A 14,453-nucleotide genomic window follows, 5' to 3' on the forward strand; every position below is an offset into this window, starting at 1 on the left:
TTTACATTTGAGGAACTAGTAAGAATGGTGAAAGTACTTAAGATCAATTTCTATCCTTAAAATTTTATTTTATGTGTAATCAAGTAAATATCCACAACTCAACACTAAATTAACATATAATAATAATAATAATAATTACACCAATAATAGCAATGTACATTTACAACCAATGTATATGTGTCAAATTTAACTTAAATATAAACTAAAATTGAAAAGATGGAAAAACAAGGAATAATAATAGTTTAAAAAAATTAAAAATTATCATAATAATAATAAATATTCATAATCAAATGATCATTTTAACCCTAGAATTTTTAACGATGAAAGATATTTATTTGTTTTGATCGATGAAATGAAAATTTAAATAAATATATTTTAGTTATAATTGAAAATTATATATCTATATATATTAATTTCAGTCAAATAATTTATCTTTGTGATGAGATACACTTTACACTTTGTTACTTAAAGTTACATTTAAAAGTAATAAGATAAGACTTACATTAACAAATAAAAAGAAGTACTAACAAAAAATCAATGTCGATTGTAAATAAAATATTTCAATTTCTGCCTTAATTTTACATCAAAGTTATAAAAAATCTTTAATTTACTTTTTCATATTAGGGAGTTATAATATGTAATTCTTTCACTATTTAATATGGATTTTAAAGATGGCATGTAAAAATAATATTATTGATATTACATGATATGTAATTCATTTTATGTTCATTTGACATGTAATATTTAAAACAAAAATATATTAATAATAAAAAAATGCTTTACTATTAGTTATAAATAAAGTATTTCAATGCCCATATTAAACAAGTGTGATTAGTCCGTTCAACAAAAGTTATAACTTATGCTCTAGCAAAAATTGCATAAAAATTTATGACCTACATTAGTCAATGCTAAATTAATAGTGGTAAATAGGCAAATCGAATCCTATAATGTTGCTTTGGATGGGAGGAATAAGATGAAATAATTTCTTGCTAAGACACAAAGCCTTACATAAATTGGGTAGATGACAACCACTTGTAAGTCTACACATTTATAGTTATACTGTTACATAGATGCTAAGGAAAACATAAATAATGGTTGCAAGTAATTCATGGTAAGTATATTTATTTAGATCTAAATGTTTAATGCTTTAAATTAAGTTGACATGTAACATTTTAAAAAATATTGATAACAAAAATAATTCTAAACATATACACATACATAGATATACAAACAAACATATAGATAAACATGTAACATTTTTAAAAATCCTATGGATATATGTTTATGACTTTCCAATATGAAAGGACAAGTATTAACATTATAATGCGTAAAAGATGAATGATAAAAAAAAGAATTTCAATGTTAACTATGTATATATTATATAAAACAAGTGAAAATTAAAAAAAGAAAAAGAAAAAATTTTACTTGAAACATTTTATTAGTGTGTTACTTAAAACTAGTATAGATCCATTTTAACTCTGGTTCTACCAACATCTAAAAGGAATCAAATCTTTTTAGGTGCAAATATTTCTTTAAATTTTACAGTCAAAAAATTTTTATATTTTGAGAGATTTAATCTCTCCTAATTTAATAGATCAAGAACTAAAATAACTCTATACAAATTAATTTATAACTCATTTTTCTTTTTCTTTTTTCATATATATACTAAATTATTTAAACTCATTAATTATAATTTTTAATAATATTAAAAACAAACTTAATATATTCAACCAAACACAATCTACTAGATATAAAATTTGGTATTTCACATCCTCAATTAATTCTCAAAACTGATTTTATCCAATAACATCATTTATTTCTAAAACTGGTTTCAGCCCACAACATATATGTGATTCTGTTTATTGTTAGGGAAAGATAATGATATGCCGAAAAAAGCTGGAATATATTCCTACAACACACTGATATAAAAAGTATAAAGTTATATATAAAGTATGAAGTTTGATATTGGTTGTCACACTATCAATTGATTTTCAAAATGGCTTTTATATATATATATATATATATATATAATTAATGATTTATTATTAGTGCAGTATGATTTTTGTTGATGTTGAATTGTGATAAAGATGATGAATTTAGATTCTCTTTTTTTTAATGATAAATAAAGGTCCCTGTGAATTTGTTAATTTATTTGTTAATTTATGAAGCATAATTACTTTGTTAATTTATGAAGCATAATTACTCACCAATTTTTAAAAAAAATGGGTAAGTCAAACTCAAGAAAAACAAACGTTTTTCAGCCTTCACTATTTAATAAATCCAACCTAGTGCAATCGCTTGTAACACTGCTAATTCAATTTTTCATTGATGTGGAACTCTGTGATTGGTGGGTGTGGATGAGGAATCTGACTTTAATAAATTGTAACAACAAATGTAAAACAAATTTCTCGTGCACAACTTTTTTTGGCTCACTGTAATACTGCCCATGGATTGTTTGATTTGACCTAAAATCTACACTTTCCACAGACAAGCTCATGATTATACCTTCGATGTTTCTTTCTCTTTTTATATATATATTATTTTTTATTGAAAGAGATGGTTGTTGTGTGTGGTTGTGAGAGTCAGTCCTGCGTGCCCATCTTTCTCACACATAACTTATCACAATTTATTAGTGGGTTGGCCACAGCAGGGACGCAGCGGCCATTGATAGCCACTGCAATTAATATTGCTTGCAAGAAAAGGCAGCAGCCCAAAGGGCATGGTCCGTTCAGTGTATCAAATAATCAAACACCTCACCGTCAGATTATCAATTAAGTCTGTAAAAAATCAATACGCGCTTTACATATGTATTTAATATTATATAAGGTGGAATGGACAAATTTAAATCCGAAAGCTTTATATTCACATCTTTAACATACTGTACTGTGTTGGACATCAACAGTGAAACGGAAAATCGTAGAAAGAAGGTGAGAGAACGTTTGTCAGTCAGTATCTTCACATGAAAAGAAAGAGAGCAGCGGAAGCTGATAGTGGAGTTTACGGACCCCATACAATTTTCTTTTCCGCTATTCTTGTCTCTCATGCGCAAGTCTTCTTTGGCTGGGCTACTGGAAGGAAATAAGACAGCGGGATGGGACCGGGAGGCTCAAAATGGGCCCGCGGGATTCAAAGATTAGCTGTTTTAATGTTATTATTATTTTTCAATTATGAATTGAATAAGAATTCGGTAAAGATTTTAAGGAAAATTACTCAATTATTGTAAGGTTCGCAAGAATTTGTTTACTGCTGACGAAAGGTTCGCAAGAATTTGTTTACTGCTGAAGAATTTTAGAAAATCAAAATCAAAGTTCCGAATGGAATAAATACTCTGAACTTAATGTTGCCGTATTCCAAGAAACTGAATAAAGTTTTTCTGACGTAGTAGACTGATCTTGTGGAGTTTGGAGGGTCGTGACAAGGAAATCTGCCCTTTCTCAGCTTAACTGGCTCTTCGGACATCTAAGCTTGTTTATTTAATGTGAATCTGGCTTCCACGTCTGTTTATTTAAATATTCTTAAAAATTACTTTTGGGAGCCAGGTTGTCTTTATGATGTGTTCGTGGCTATATATGCCGTGAAGATTCACAGAAGGATACAAAAAGAAATCTCAAAAGGATACTACTGGCCATTACTTTCAGCAAACTCCGGTTCCCTGCTTCCCTCGGTTCCGACGTCTTATTTGCAGGAAACTTGAAAGTGAGGATGAAAGCTGATCGTCGTAATATGCAGCCGATTGCTTCTGGAGGTAAGCTTTATTTAATCATGTGCCTGTAAAGTGGTTACGATTGTTTTTTCCCTGAAAATCAAAATGAATTGTCTTAAATTAAATTTCTTTAAAATTTTCATTACAAATTTGCGAGTTAAAGATTTTATCAGATGGATTCTTTGTGTAATTCAGCGAAATATTTTGGTGTGTTTAAGAATCTTTCAGATGAACTATTTGTGTGATTGAGCACGAGATTTTCAAGTTTATTTTGATTCTTAGGTTCAGGTCAGTGGAGGAGAAACTCTGTTTTGCCTTTTCTTGGAGAACCCGATAACTTTAAACTGTTTCTTGTTTTTAATTATTGTTTTGCACTAAATTTGCATGTGAAGAAATTTATACCTGTAGAATCATGTTAAATCCGTGCTTAAAAAACATTATACTGATGATAATGCTCACTGCTCCATCTATACTGATGATAATGCTCACTGCTCCTGCCTTTTTCTCCATAGTCACAGTTTCCACTGCAACAAGGTTTATTCTATTTTGTTTTTTGTTTTCTGATCGGCTTGTCGTTGGCAATGCTTGTTTCATGCCAATTTTGGATGAGTAGCATGTTCATCAACAAGATTGTTCAATAACTAATAATTCCTCTCGTCTATGAGTTTGATCTAGAGCAAAATCGGTTCCACACCCATCACAACTTGGTGCATTGCTTTCTTCATACCTTGATTTTCCCACATCTTCATGGGACTTTTTGTGCTCATTCGGACAAGACCTCGCGGATGGTAACTATGTGACTCTTCACATAGGAGGGAACAAAGCTCAAGTCAACTTCTCTAAGGTGATTTTTTTGTTTTGGTTGTAACTTTAGACTTTGGCTTCTATGTTATAGAAAATTGTAGAATATTTTGTTCATATTTTTATGGGATTTACATGAATATACAAATAATTGGAAAAAATATATATATTAGTAATTTTGATCATTGTTATTCTTCTTTTTTTACGCTATCACAAATGATAGAGTATGGAGGTTGGGTATCACCTTATTCGGGTTATCCTCGGTATCGAAAAATGATAACATCTATGAAAAAGATATACTATTGGTCGAGCATGAAAAATGATGTTGCCGAATATATTGCGAGATACTTGGAGTGTCAATAAGTGAAAGAGGAATGTAGACATCCAACAGGATTGTTACAATTAATTCCCATGCCTGAGTGGAAGTGGGAAGTCATTTCTATGGACTTCATTACAGGAATACCAAAGACATCTAGACAACATGATGTCATAATGGTTGTAATGGACAAGCTGAGTAAGGCAACTCATTTTATAGCTTTCAATTCCACTCACAAGGAAATTGACATTGCTTAGATTTTCATGAAGGAAGTATTTAGATTGCATGGCGTGACCAAGAAGATAATTTCGAAATGGGATGCCAAGTTTCTCGAAATTTTGGAAAGCATTGTTTATTGATTTGGGAACAAAGTTAGCAATCAGTACAATGTATCATCCTTAAATGGATGGACAAACTGAAAGGATAAATAGGGTGCTTGGATACATGCTCAGAATGTATGTTATGCATCAACTTAAGATGTGGGAAGAGTTTGTACCTTTGCTAGAATTTGCTTACAACAATGGGTAACAAATATCATTGAAGATAAGTCCTTTTGAAGCTCTATATGGCATAAAAGTTAATACACCCATCAACTAGAATGATTTAGTGAACATGGCACTTCTTGGACTTGATATGCTAAAGAAAATGGAATAGGAAGTAGTTGCTATTTGGTAGAAGTTGAAAGTAGCTCAAGCAAAACAAAAGAGCTATGTAAATCAAAAGAGAATGCACAAGGAATTTCAAGTGGGGGAACATGTTTATCTCCACATTAAACCAATGAAGAGTTCTATGAGAATAAGATCTTGTGCCAAGTTGGAATCAAGGTTTTGTGGATCGTTTCAGGTCTTAGAGAGAGTGAGTTCAATGGATTATAGACTAGCATTGCCACCCATAGTGAAAGCACGTGACGTTTTCCATATTTATTTTCTTAAAAAGTATGTGCATGATGCTAATTATATTATTGATTGGTTGTGATACAGGTGGAAAATGAGGGAGAATTCCAACCATAGCTACTGTACATTATGGATTGGAGGCAGGGTGTTGGAAACTTGACTAAACTAAGAAGCCTGGGTGAATTTGTTTAGTGCATTCATGGACATCAGATTCAATTTTTTTTTCTTTTTTTTTGTAAATATATCTTAACTATTCAATGAACAATATCACATCATATAAATAGCATATTTAATCAACATAAAAACATAAAATCAACACATAAAAGCAACCACATGTGGACACCAGATATAAGTGGAAACCCACAAAGGGAGAAAACCATGAATTCATTATTGTTGTGATGCAAAGGTAAGCTCCTACTTCCTGTATTATATTAGATTTTGGAGGTTGCAACCTCTCTTCTATTTTCAGAGCTACAATTTGTTGGGAAGCTCCTACTCCCACTTATATAATTTTTTTGTGGGCTACAACCTATAAGAGGATCCTACCTCAACTTTTTTTGCAAGCTACAACTTGCTTGGAAGCTCCTACTTCCACTTCAACAGGATCCAACCTGTTCTTTTTCAGGATACAACCTAAAAGGAGACAACAATCCCCTAATACATATAAGAAACAATGTGTTGGTTTACCCTATCTTTAGTTCTATATTATCCATCTTTTTTTTTCTTTTTCTCCTCCTCAAATTTGCTTCACATCTACTCATTTACCTCTGTATATTTGTGCAAGGTAAATCACGAAAATGTTCTCACAACAACTCAACTCTTCCACATACTGTCTAACATATCAAACTTCCACATAAGAATATGAAGTGAACAATCTCGTCTCTTTGCATTCCACCAATTTGTTTCACACTTTTTCAGATTTTAAATATTAAAACAAAATAAATGCTCCACCAAATATTATTTTCAACTACCTGTAATGATTAAATACACCATCATAATTCCAAGACCATGTAACTTTCTAGGAATAACATAAGACCATCTAATTGACCATTCATGCCTCCAATCACCAAGCATATCTAAGACTCACAAGAAATTGACCATTCATACCTCATGTTACTATCACTTCTTCATTGGAGCAAATCATACTTCTTCTGCATTCATATTTCAACATACCTCAACATGTCAACACACCTTAGCATCACAACACCTCCTCACAAACAAATGGTGACCACACCTGATCTAGGAAGTTTTGGCTTATAGATGTATAGGAAAGAATGACATGTAAAATTGCAGTTTAACACATAAATGTGCACATATGAAAAGGAGAATAAGACACATAAAAAGGCACAAAAGAGAACACCAAGGCTTGATAACGGAGTTCATCCAATTTGGACTACGTCTCCAAGCCCAGCTCAACAATGGGGAGGCCTTTCTTATTAAATGGCATGAATAAATAGAATTACATTCATCAATCTGTCCATAAAGAGGCTTATACCTCCAATTTGCCTGATGGCTATGAGATGAATGGCGAAGATGGAATGGTGTGCAGCACCAAAGCTTCCTACAGCTGTAAAAGGGACTGGAATTGTGTAACTATTCAAAACAGATCAATAATTGCTCTCCATCTGTGCGAAATAGCGTGTTGCAACCATAAAAACGCCTCCTCCCATGCTCTTCCATTGATCCCTTTTTATAATGGTTTCTCAGACAAAATCCCATGTAAAACGGGGCTTGTCTGGTTAATAAGAGAGGTTGGTAGAGGAGAAGTATCGGCGGGCGCAACCGTCCCCTAAAATGGTCTCTTATCGTTTAAAATGATAACACTTCAAAAATCCCACATACACTAAGAAATCTGCCAAAACCCGTTTACCCGGATTTCAAATATTATTGAATCAGGCATAGAACCTGTATCGGGTCCGCACTAAAGTCGCAATCAGCCTATCGGGGGTGTCCCTATCCTGGTTATCGGGAACAACCGATCGCCGATTGCCGATATCGCAACCTGCCACCGCCAATATGCACACATATATATGTAAGACCTCTGATTGCGATTACCTCCGATCCACCGATCCGATCTGATCGAAGATTGGTGATTGGGGGTTCCATGGTCCAATGCTTAAGTCTGCCCTCATGCGACCTCTGATTGCGATTTGCCTTTAAGGATTTAAGACCCATTTCTAAAGGAAATTCCTCTTTTTCTTAAGGATTGAGGAGCCCTTCTTTTTGCAATAACTTCATCATCCAAACTCGGATTGAAGTACCGTTTGCGCCATTGGAATCAGGAAGACGAGATCTACATTTTGGTCTTGAGTTGACTTCATTCTAATCATTTTGATTTCTGAGTTTCCATGCCATTATATCTGAAGATCCACCTGGATCAATCCTCCCCATTGAGGAGCTTTTGGACCGCCAAAAGCTTTTCATTAGTCAATTGGCAAGTGAGGGTACTATGCCCTCACTTTCTCTTTCTCCAACCATCTGGCCTTACTAGGATGCATTCCCTTGAATCCAACTCGAAGGTACTCTACATCTCCTCGCCGTGAAGTCCTAGTTCTTCTGTCGAGGATGATGTCTTTGGGCAACTCATCGAGATATTTAGGTGCAAAATCGTCGACGGTAGGAACTGTGCCCACCTCATCAGTGTCCATGATCAAAGGAGGTTCATACATCTTCAAATTCTCCACATTCACTACTGAGTACATTTGCATATATACTGGTAAGTCAAGACGAAAGGCATTGTTCCCAATCTTCTCCAATATGGTGAATGGTCCATACCGGATTGGCCGCAACTTCTTTCCTTCTCCCTTCATCCTGTCTTTGCTGATGTGGAACCACACCTTGTCGCCCACTTGGAATTGATGGTCAACTCGGTGTTTATCATGTCGAGCCTTGTAACGGGCTTGACTCTTTTCCAACTGTTCTTGCACTGCTTGGTGAATCATTTGGATTCACTGAATGAACTGTTGAGCTTTGTCTTTATCATTACGTCCACTGGAGCCATCCTCCCTTCCAAAGACCATGTCTAAAGGGTCCTTTGGCAAGTAACCAAAGCATGTCTCGAATGGTGAATGTTGTGTCAATGAATGCACTGCTCGGTTATAGGAATGTTGTATATAGGGGAGATGTTCATCCCACAACTTGGGATGCTTCCCACAATAGCCTCGTAATAGATGTACCACGGTATGGTTAACAACCTCTATCTGCCCATCGGTTTGCGGGTGAAATGTCGTGCTCCTTTTCAGTTTTGTGTCCATCATCCTCCACAAGCTAGTCCAGAACTCTCCAAGGAAGTGAGAATCTCGATCCGACAAAATTGATGTGGGTAATCCAAAGTGGACCCAAACATACTGAAAGAAAAGAGAAGTAGTCTGCTCTGCAGTAATCTGCTTTTTTAACGCATAAGAATACACATTTTGCTAAACCAGTCAACGGCGACGTACAAATAGTCGTGACCCTTCCTAGACAAAGGTAGACCTCCTACAAAGTCCATTGACACACTTTCCCATGGACGACTCAGAATAGGGAGTGGTGTGTAGAGCCCAAGTTTTCTATTAGAGGGCTTTGAAACAGAACACATCACACAACCCTTTACATAGCGAGTCACAATGTTTTTCATATGAGGCCAAAAGAAAAATCTTTGTACATGACTTAAAGTCTTCTCGACACCAAAGTGTCCAGACACAAGAGAGGTGTGGGCCTCTCGAATTACATGCACTCTTTCTCCTGTGGGAATACACAATTTACCAAGGTGATACAACAATTTCCCCTACAAGTGATAGTTGTCCACCTGTGAACCATGGGTTAGTTTTGCATAAACCTCCTTAAAGTCATCATCGTTAGCATATTGTTCAGCATAACTTTCAAAAGACAACGAAGCATTATGCAAAATAACAGAAGCAGAAATAGGAGGGCGAGATAGCATATTGGCCACTTTATTGCTAGTGCCCTTCTTATACTTTATTACCAGATGAAACTGTTGAAGAAAGCCCATCCACTTGAAATGATGAGTTTGCTACAACTTGGTTTGTGACTGAAGGTACTACAAGGGCTGATGATCTGTATGAATGATGGTCTCCTTGCCGATCAGGTAGTGTTTCCACTTTTTCACACTCTGCACCAAGGCATAAAGTTCCTTGTCATAGGTGGGATAGTTTATCACAGCTTGAGAAAACTTCTCAGAATGGTAACAAATTGGCTTCTTTTGCTGCATCAGTACAACTCCCATGGCATAACTGCTGGCATCGGTTTCGATCTCAAATGGCTGTTGGAGATCGGGTAAGGCTAAGACTGGCGCGGTGCTAATTTTTTCCTTCAATGTTTCGAAGGACTTCTGTTGTCTTCCTCCCCATTGGAAGACTTGTTTCACACTCATCAATGTGTGCAAAGGTGCTGCAATAATAGAGAAATTAGAAATAAATCTCCTCCAACACTGAACTAAACCTAGAAAGCTACGGACCTCAGTTACGCTAGTAGGCTTAGGCCAATTTACAATTGCTTCAACTTTAGCGAAATCAATTTTTAATTGACCATGACTAACAATATGACGTAGGTAACCCAAAGAGGTTTTCCCAAACTCACACTTTGAAAATTTTACAAAGAGTTTTTCTTTCTTCAGCACATCAAGCACTTTCTTTACATGACTCATATGTTCAAACCAACTCTTGCTGAAAACTAATATATCATCTAAATATACAAGAACAAACTCATCAATGAAAGGCTGAAATATATGATTCATAACCCGCATAAAAGTGGTTGGAGTGTTGCAAAGCCCGAATGGAATTACCATCCATTCGAACAGCCCCTACTTGGTTTTGAAAGTGGTTTTCCACACATCCTGCTCTGCAATTCGGACCTGGTGATAGCCATTGCACAGATTCAATTTTGTGAAATATACAACACTTTTTAACTGATCCAATAAATCATCTATGCGTGGGAGGGGATAGCGATTTTTTACTGATATTTTGTTGAGCGTACAGTAGTCCATGCACATCCTCCAGCTGTCGTCCTTCTTTGGCACTAGAACAATCGGTGACCCGCATGGAGAGGAGCTCGGCCTGATCACGCCTTGGTCTAGTAATTCCTACACTTGACGCTTGATCTCCTCCATTTTGATTGCTGACATTCTGTACATGCCGATATTCGGCAGAGGGGCGTCATGCAACAGGTGGATCTCGTGTTGGATCTCCCTCTGTGGAGGTAGTCCCCGCGGCTCCTGAAATAATGCATTATAATAAAAAATTAACTCCATCAATTCTTGTTTATGCTTACCATCGCAGTGTTGGAACACGTCTGCGAATTCAACCTCTTTTTCCCTGATGACCATGAGCATGCATGCCTTGTTGGAGTTCACCAGCCGTTTCATTTTCCCAGCGCTTACAAGGCTGGCATTAATTTTGTTTTGATGAGCCCGCACTATGTACTCTATCCCATCCTTAGTGATGTGGTATTTGTTCTCATGGTAGAAAAAGATAGCTTTTCTATCATACAGGTAGGGGCTCCCCAATACCATGCCACAGATGTCCAGCGGTATAACATCCATCTCTACTTCATCTACCAACTTAGAAGCAATCACAAATTTTACCTTGCACTGCTGGGTTACATTCAATTTAGCTTTATCATGTATCCATCCCAGCGGGTAAGGCTTTGGGTGTGGTTTTGTTTCTAAGCCTAGCTTCTTTACCAAAGATTCTGTAATTAAATTTTCTTGGGACCCCGTATCAAACAGAGTTTCTACTTTGGTATGGTTTACTACTACTCTGATATGAAATAATTCAATCCTTTTTCTATCATTTGAAATGGACTCATCTACAGAACTGGTGCTTCCCTGTGATTTAGAATCAACAGGAGGTGTAAAGGTACCTTTTGTTCTCGCTGCTATGACCAGCACTTCATCTCCTGAATCTGATCCAAGGTCTTGTTGTGCTGCTGCCACTGTTTTTTGCTTCCCTTTTCCTCCATACTTCTTTGGGCGTTTCTCTGGTCGCTGCTTCCAACAACTATCATCATCATGGCCTTCTTTCTTGCAATGATTGCAATAAGGCCGCTCTCCTTCTTTGGTTGTTGATGTTTTCTTCTCCTTCCCTTTCCATTTCGCTTTGGACTTGCCATTGGGAGGTTTGAACTGTGGCTTTCTGGATTGGTCCTCTCTTTCATTCTTGCCCCTGTTTTCAATATGAATTGCTTTCACACTAGTTGCGTCAATAGTGGTTGGTTCAAACAACAATAATGAATACCGAATATAACTATGTAGTGAGCCAATATACTTAGTTACAACTTCAGGCGTATCTAGTGCAATACCCAAATTCAGTGCTTGCTTCCTAAATTATTCTGTAAAACTTTGAACATCCTGCCCCTTGCCTTGCCTTAAATATTACCAATTCATTAAAGCTTTTTGTTTGTATCCTAAGGGATAAAATTGTTCCCTTAACACAGAAGTAAAATCAGACCATGAGGAAAAGAGCTTACCCACATTTTTACTGCTCTGCAATTTACTCTCCCACCAAACGAGAGCTGTGCTGCCCAACCATAGAGAGGCCAGCTGGATTTTCGCCTCATCCTCTATGACTTGCTGAATCCTTCAATAAACCTCAATGTGCCTAATCTAATTGTTAAGATTTTCTATGTTACTTTCACCATTAAACACGGGAAGATCAAATTTAACATCTAATTAAAAAAAAAGGTTTCTTCGATGCATCCTTTGGATTTCTCTGATTATGGTGGTGTGGGGAAGAAGAACCTTCACCACCAGAAGGAGAAGGAGGGGGTTCTTCTCCATCATTCCCATGTGTTGAACCCTATCCTTTTGGATTCCTCTCTTCAGCTTTTTCTAGTCTTATAACTAGCTTACTGATATTCTCTGCCATTGAATAGAGAGTCTTTTTGAAATTGCACTCCTCTTCAATACAAGCTTCCTCTTCAGCCATGTTTCTTCTTTGAGGTGCACGCCTGACCTCTAGATCGAAAGGTTCTAGATTCCCTTCGCCTCTTCGAAGCCTGCCTCTTGTTAGCATACAAACATGCAATTCACATATAAAAAGCCCTGCTCTGATACCACTTGATCCAGGAAGTTTTTGCTTATATATGTATTGAAAATAATTACATATAAAATTGTAGCTTAACACATAAATGTGGACATATGAAAAGGAGAAGAAGACACATAAAAAGGCACAAAAGAGAACACCAAGGCTTGATAACGAAGTTCGTCCAATTTGGACTACGTCTCCGAGCCCAACTCAACAATGGGGAGGCCTTTCTTATTAAATGGCATGAATAAACATAATTACATTCATAAATCAGTCCATAAAGAGGCTTATACCTCCAATCTGCCAGATGGCTATGAAATGAATGCCAGAGATGGAGTGGTGTGTAGCACCAGAGCTTCCCATAGCTATAGAAGGGACCGGAATTGTGTAACTATTCAAAACAAATCAATAATTTCTCTCCGTCTCTGCAAAAAAGCGTGCTACAACCATAACAACGCCTCCTCCCATGCTCTTCCATTGATCCCTTTTAATAATGGTTTCTCGAACAAAATCCCATGTAAAACGGAGCTTGTCTGGTTAATAAGAGAGGTTGGTAGAGGAGAAGTATCGGTGGGTGCAACCGTCCCCTAAAATGGTCTCTTATCGTTTAAAACGATAACACTTCAAAAATCCCGCATACACTAAAAAATCTGCCAAAACCCGTTTACCCGGATTTCAAATATTATTGAATCGGGCATAGAACCTATATCGGGTCCACGCTAAAGTCGCAATCGGCCTATCGGGGGTGTCCTTGTCCTGGTTATCCGAAACAACCGATCATCGATCGCCGATCGCCGATATCGCAACCTGCCAACGCCGATATGCACACATATATATGTAAGACCTCGATTGCAATTGCCTCCAATTTGTTGATCCGATCTCATCAGAGATCGGCAATTGGGGGTTCCATGGTCTGATGCTTAAGTCCGCCCTCATGCGACCTCCAATTATGATTTGCCTTTAAGGCTTTAAGATCCAATTCTAAAGGAAATCCCTCTTTTTCTAAAGGATTGAGGAGCCCTTCTTTTTGCAATAACTTCATCATCCGAACTCGGATTGAAGTACCATTTGGACCGTTGGAATCAGGAAGATGAGAACTACATTCCAGTCTTGAGTTGACTTCATGTTGATCATTTTGATTTCTGAGTTTCCATGCCATTATATCTGAAGATCCACCTGGATCAACACCTCTTTCGAACAAGCATAACAAGCATACACAACCAATTACACAACATATATAAAAAACATAAGAGCTCCTTTACTTCAACAACATAAGAGCTCTAGTCAAGTACTTCAACACCCTTTGCAACATACTGTGTTTATATGCAAGCATAACAACAATAACATCACTGTAACACCTCCTCCCACATTTACCGACTTTTTCAAGCTCTCCAGGGTAAACATGAGTTGAGTGTCATTATGATATGAACTGACCTCAAATTTCCAGTTGTGGAAGTGGGGCTTACTAATCGGAAACATACTACCATTCCTTAGGGGCCACAGATCACCTAGGTGTTTGACACTGGAACTTCATTTTCTCATGCTTGACACCCGAACCACCCTACTATAGATTGTGTTGAATCAAATCTCTCTTTCAGCCAATCACCCCTGTGCCATATTCCAAGCATGAATTTGGCATCATATGGGTTAAACCAAAATAGAACAAACCAGGGCTCTTAGAGGAAAAACCACCTTAACTCTCAACCATAGTGATTTCA

Source organism: Pinus tabuliformis, chromosome Q (assembly GCF_031772625.1).
Source record: "Pinus tabuliformis cultivar Carrire ecotype Pingquan chromosome Q, CPIR1, whole genome shotgun sequence".
NCBI classification, from domain to species: Eukaryota; Viridiplantae; Streptophyta; class Pinopsida; order Pinales; family Pinaceae; genus Pinus; species Pinus tabuliformis.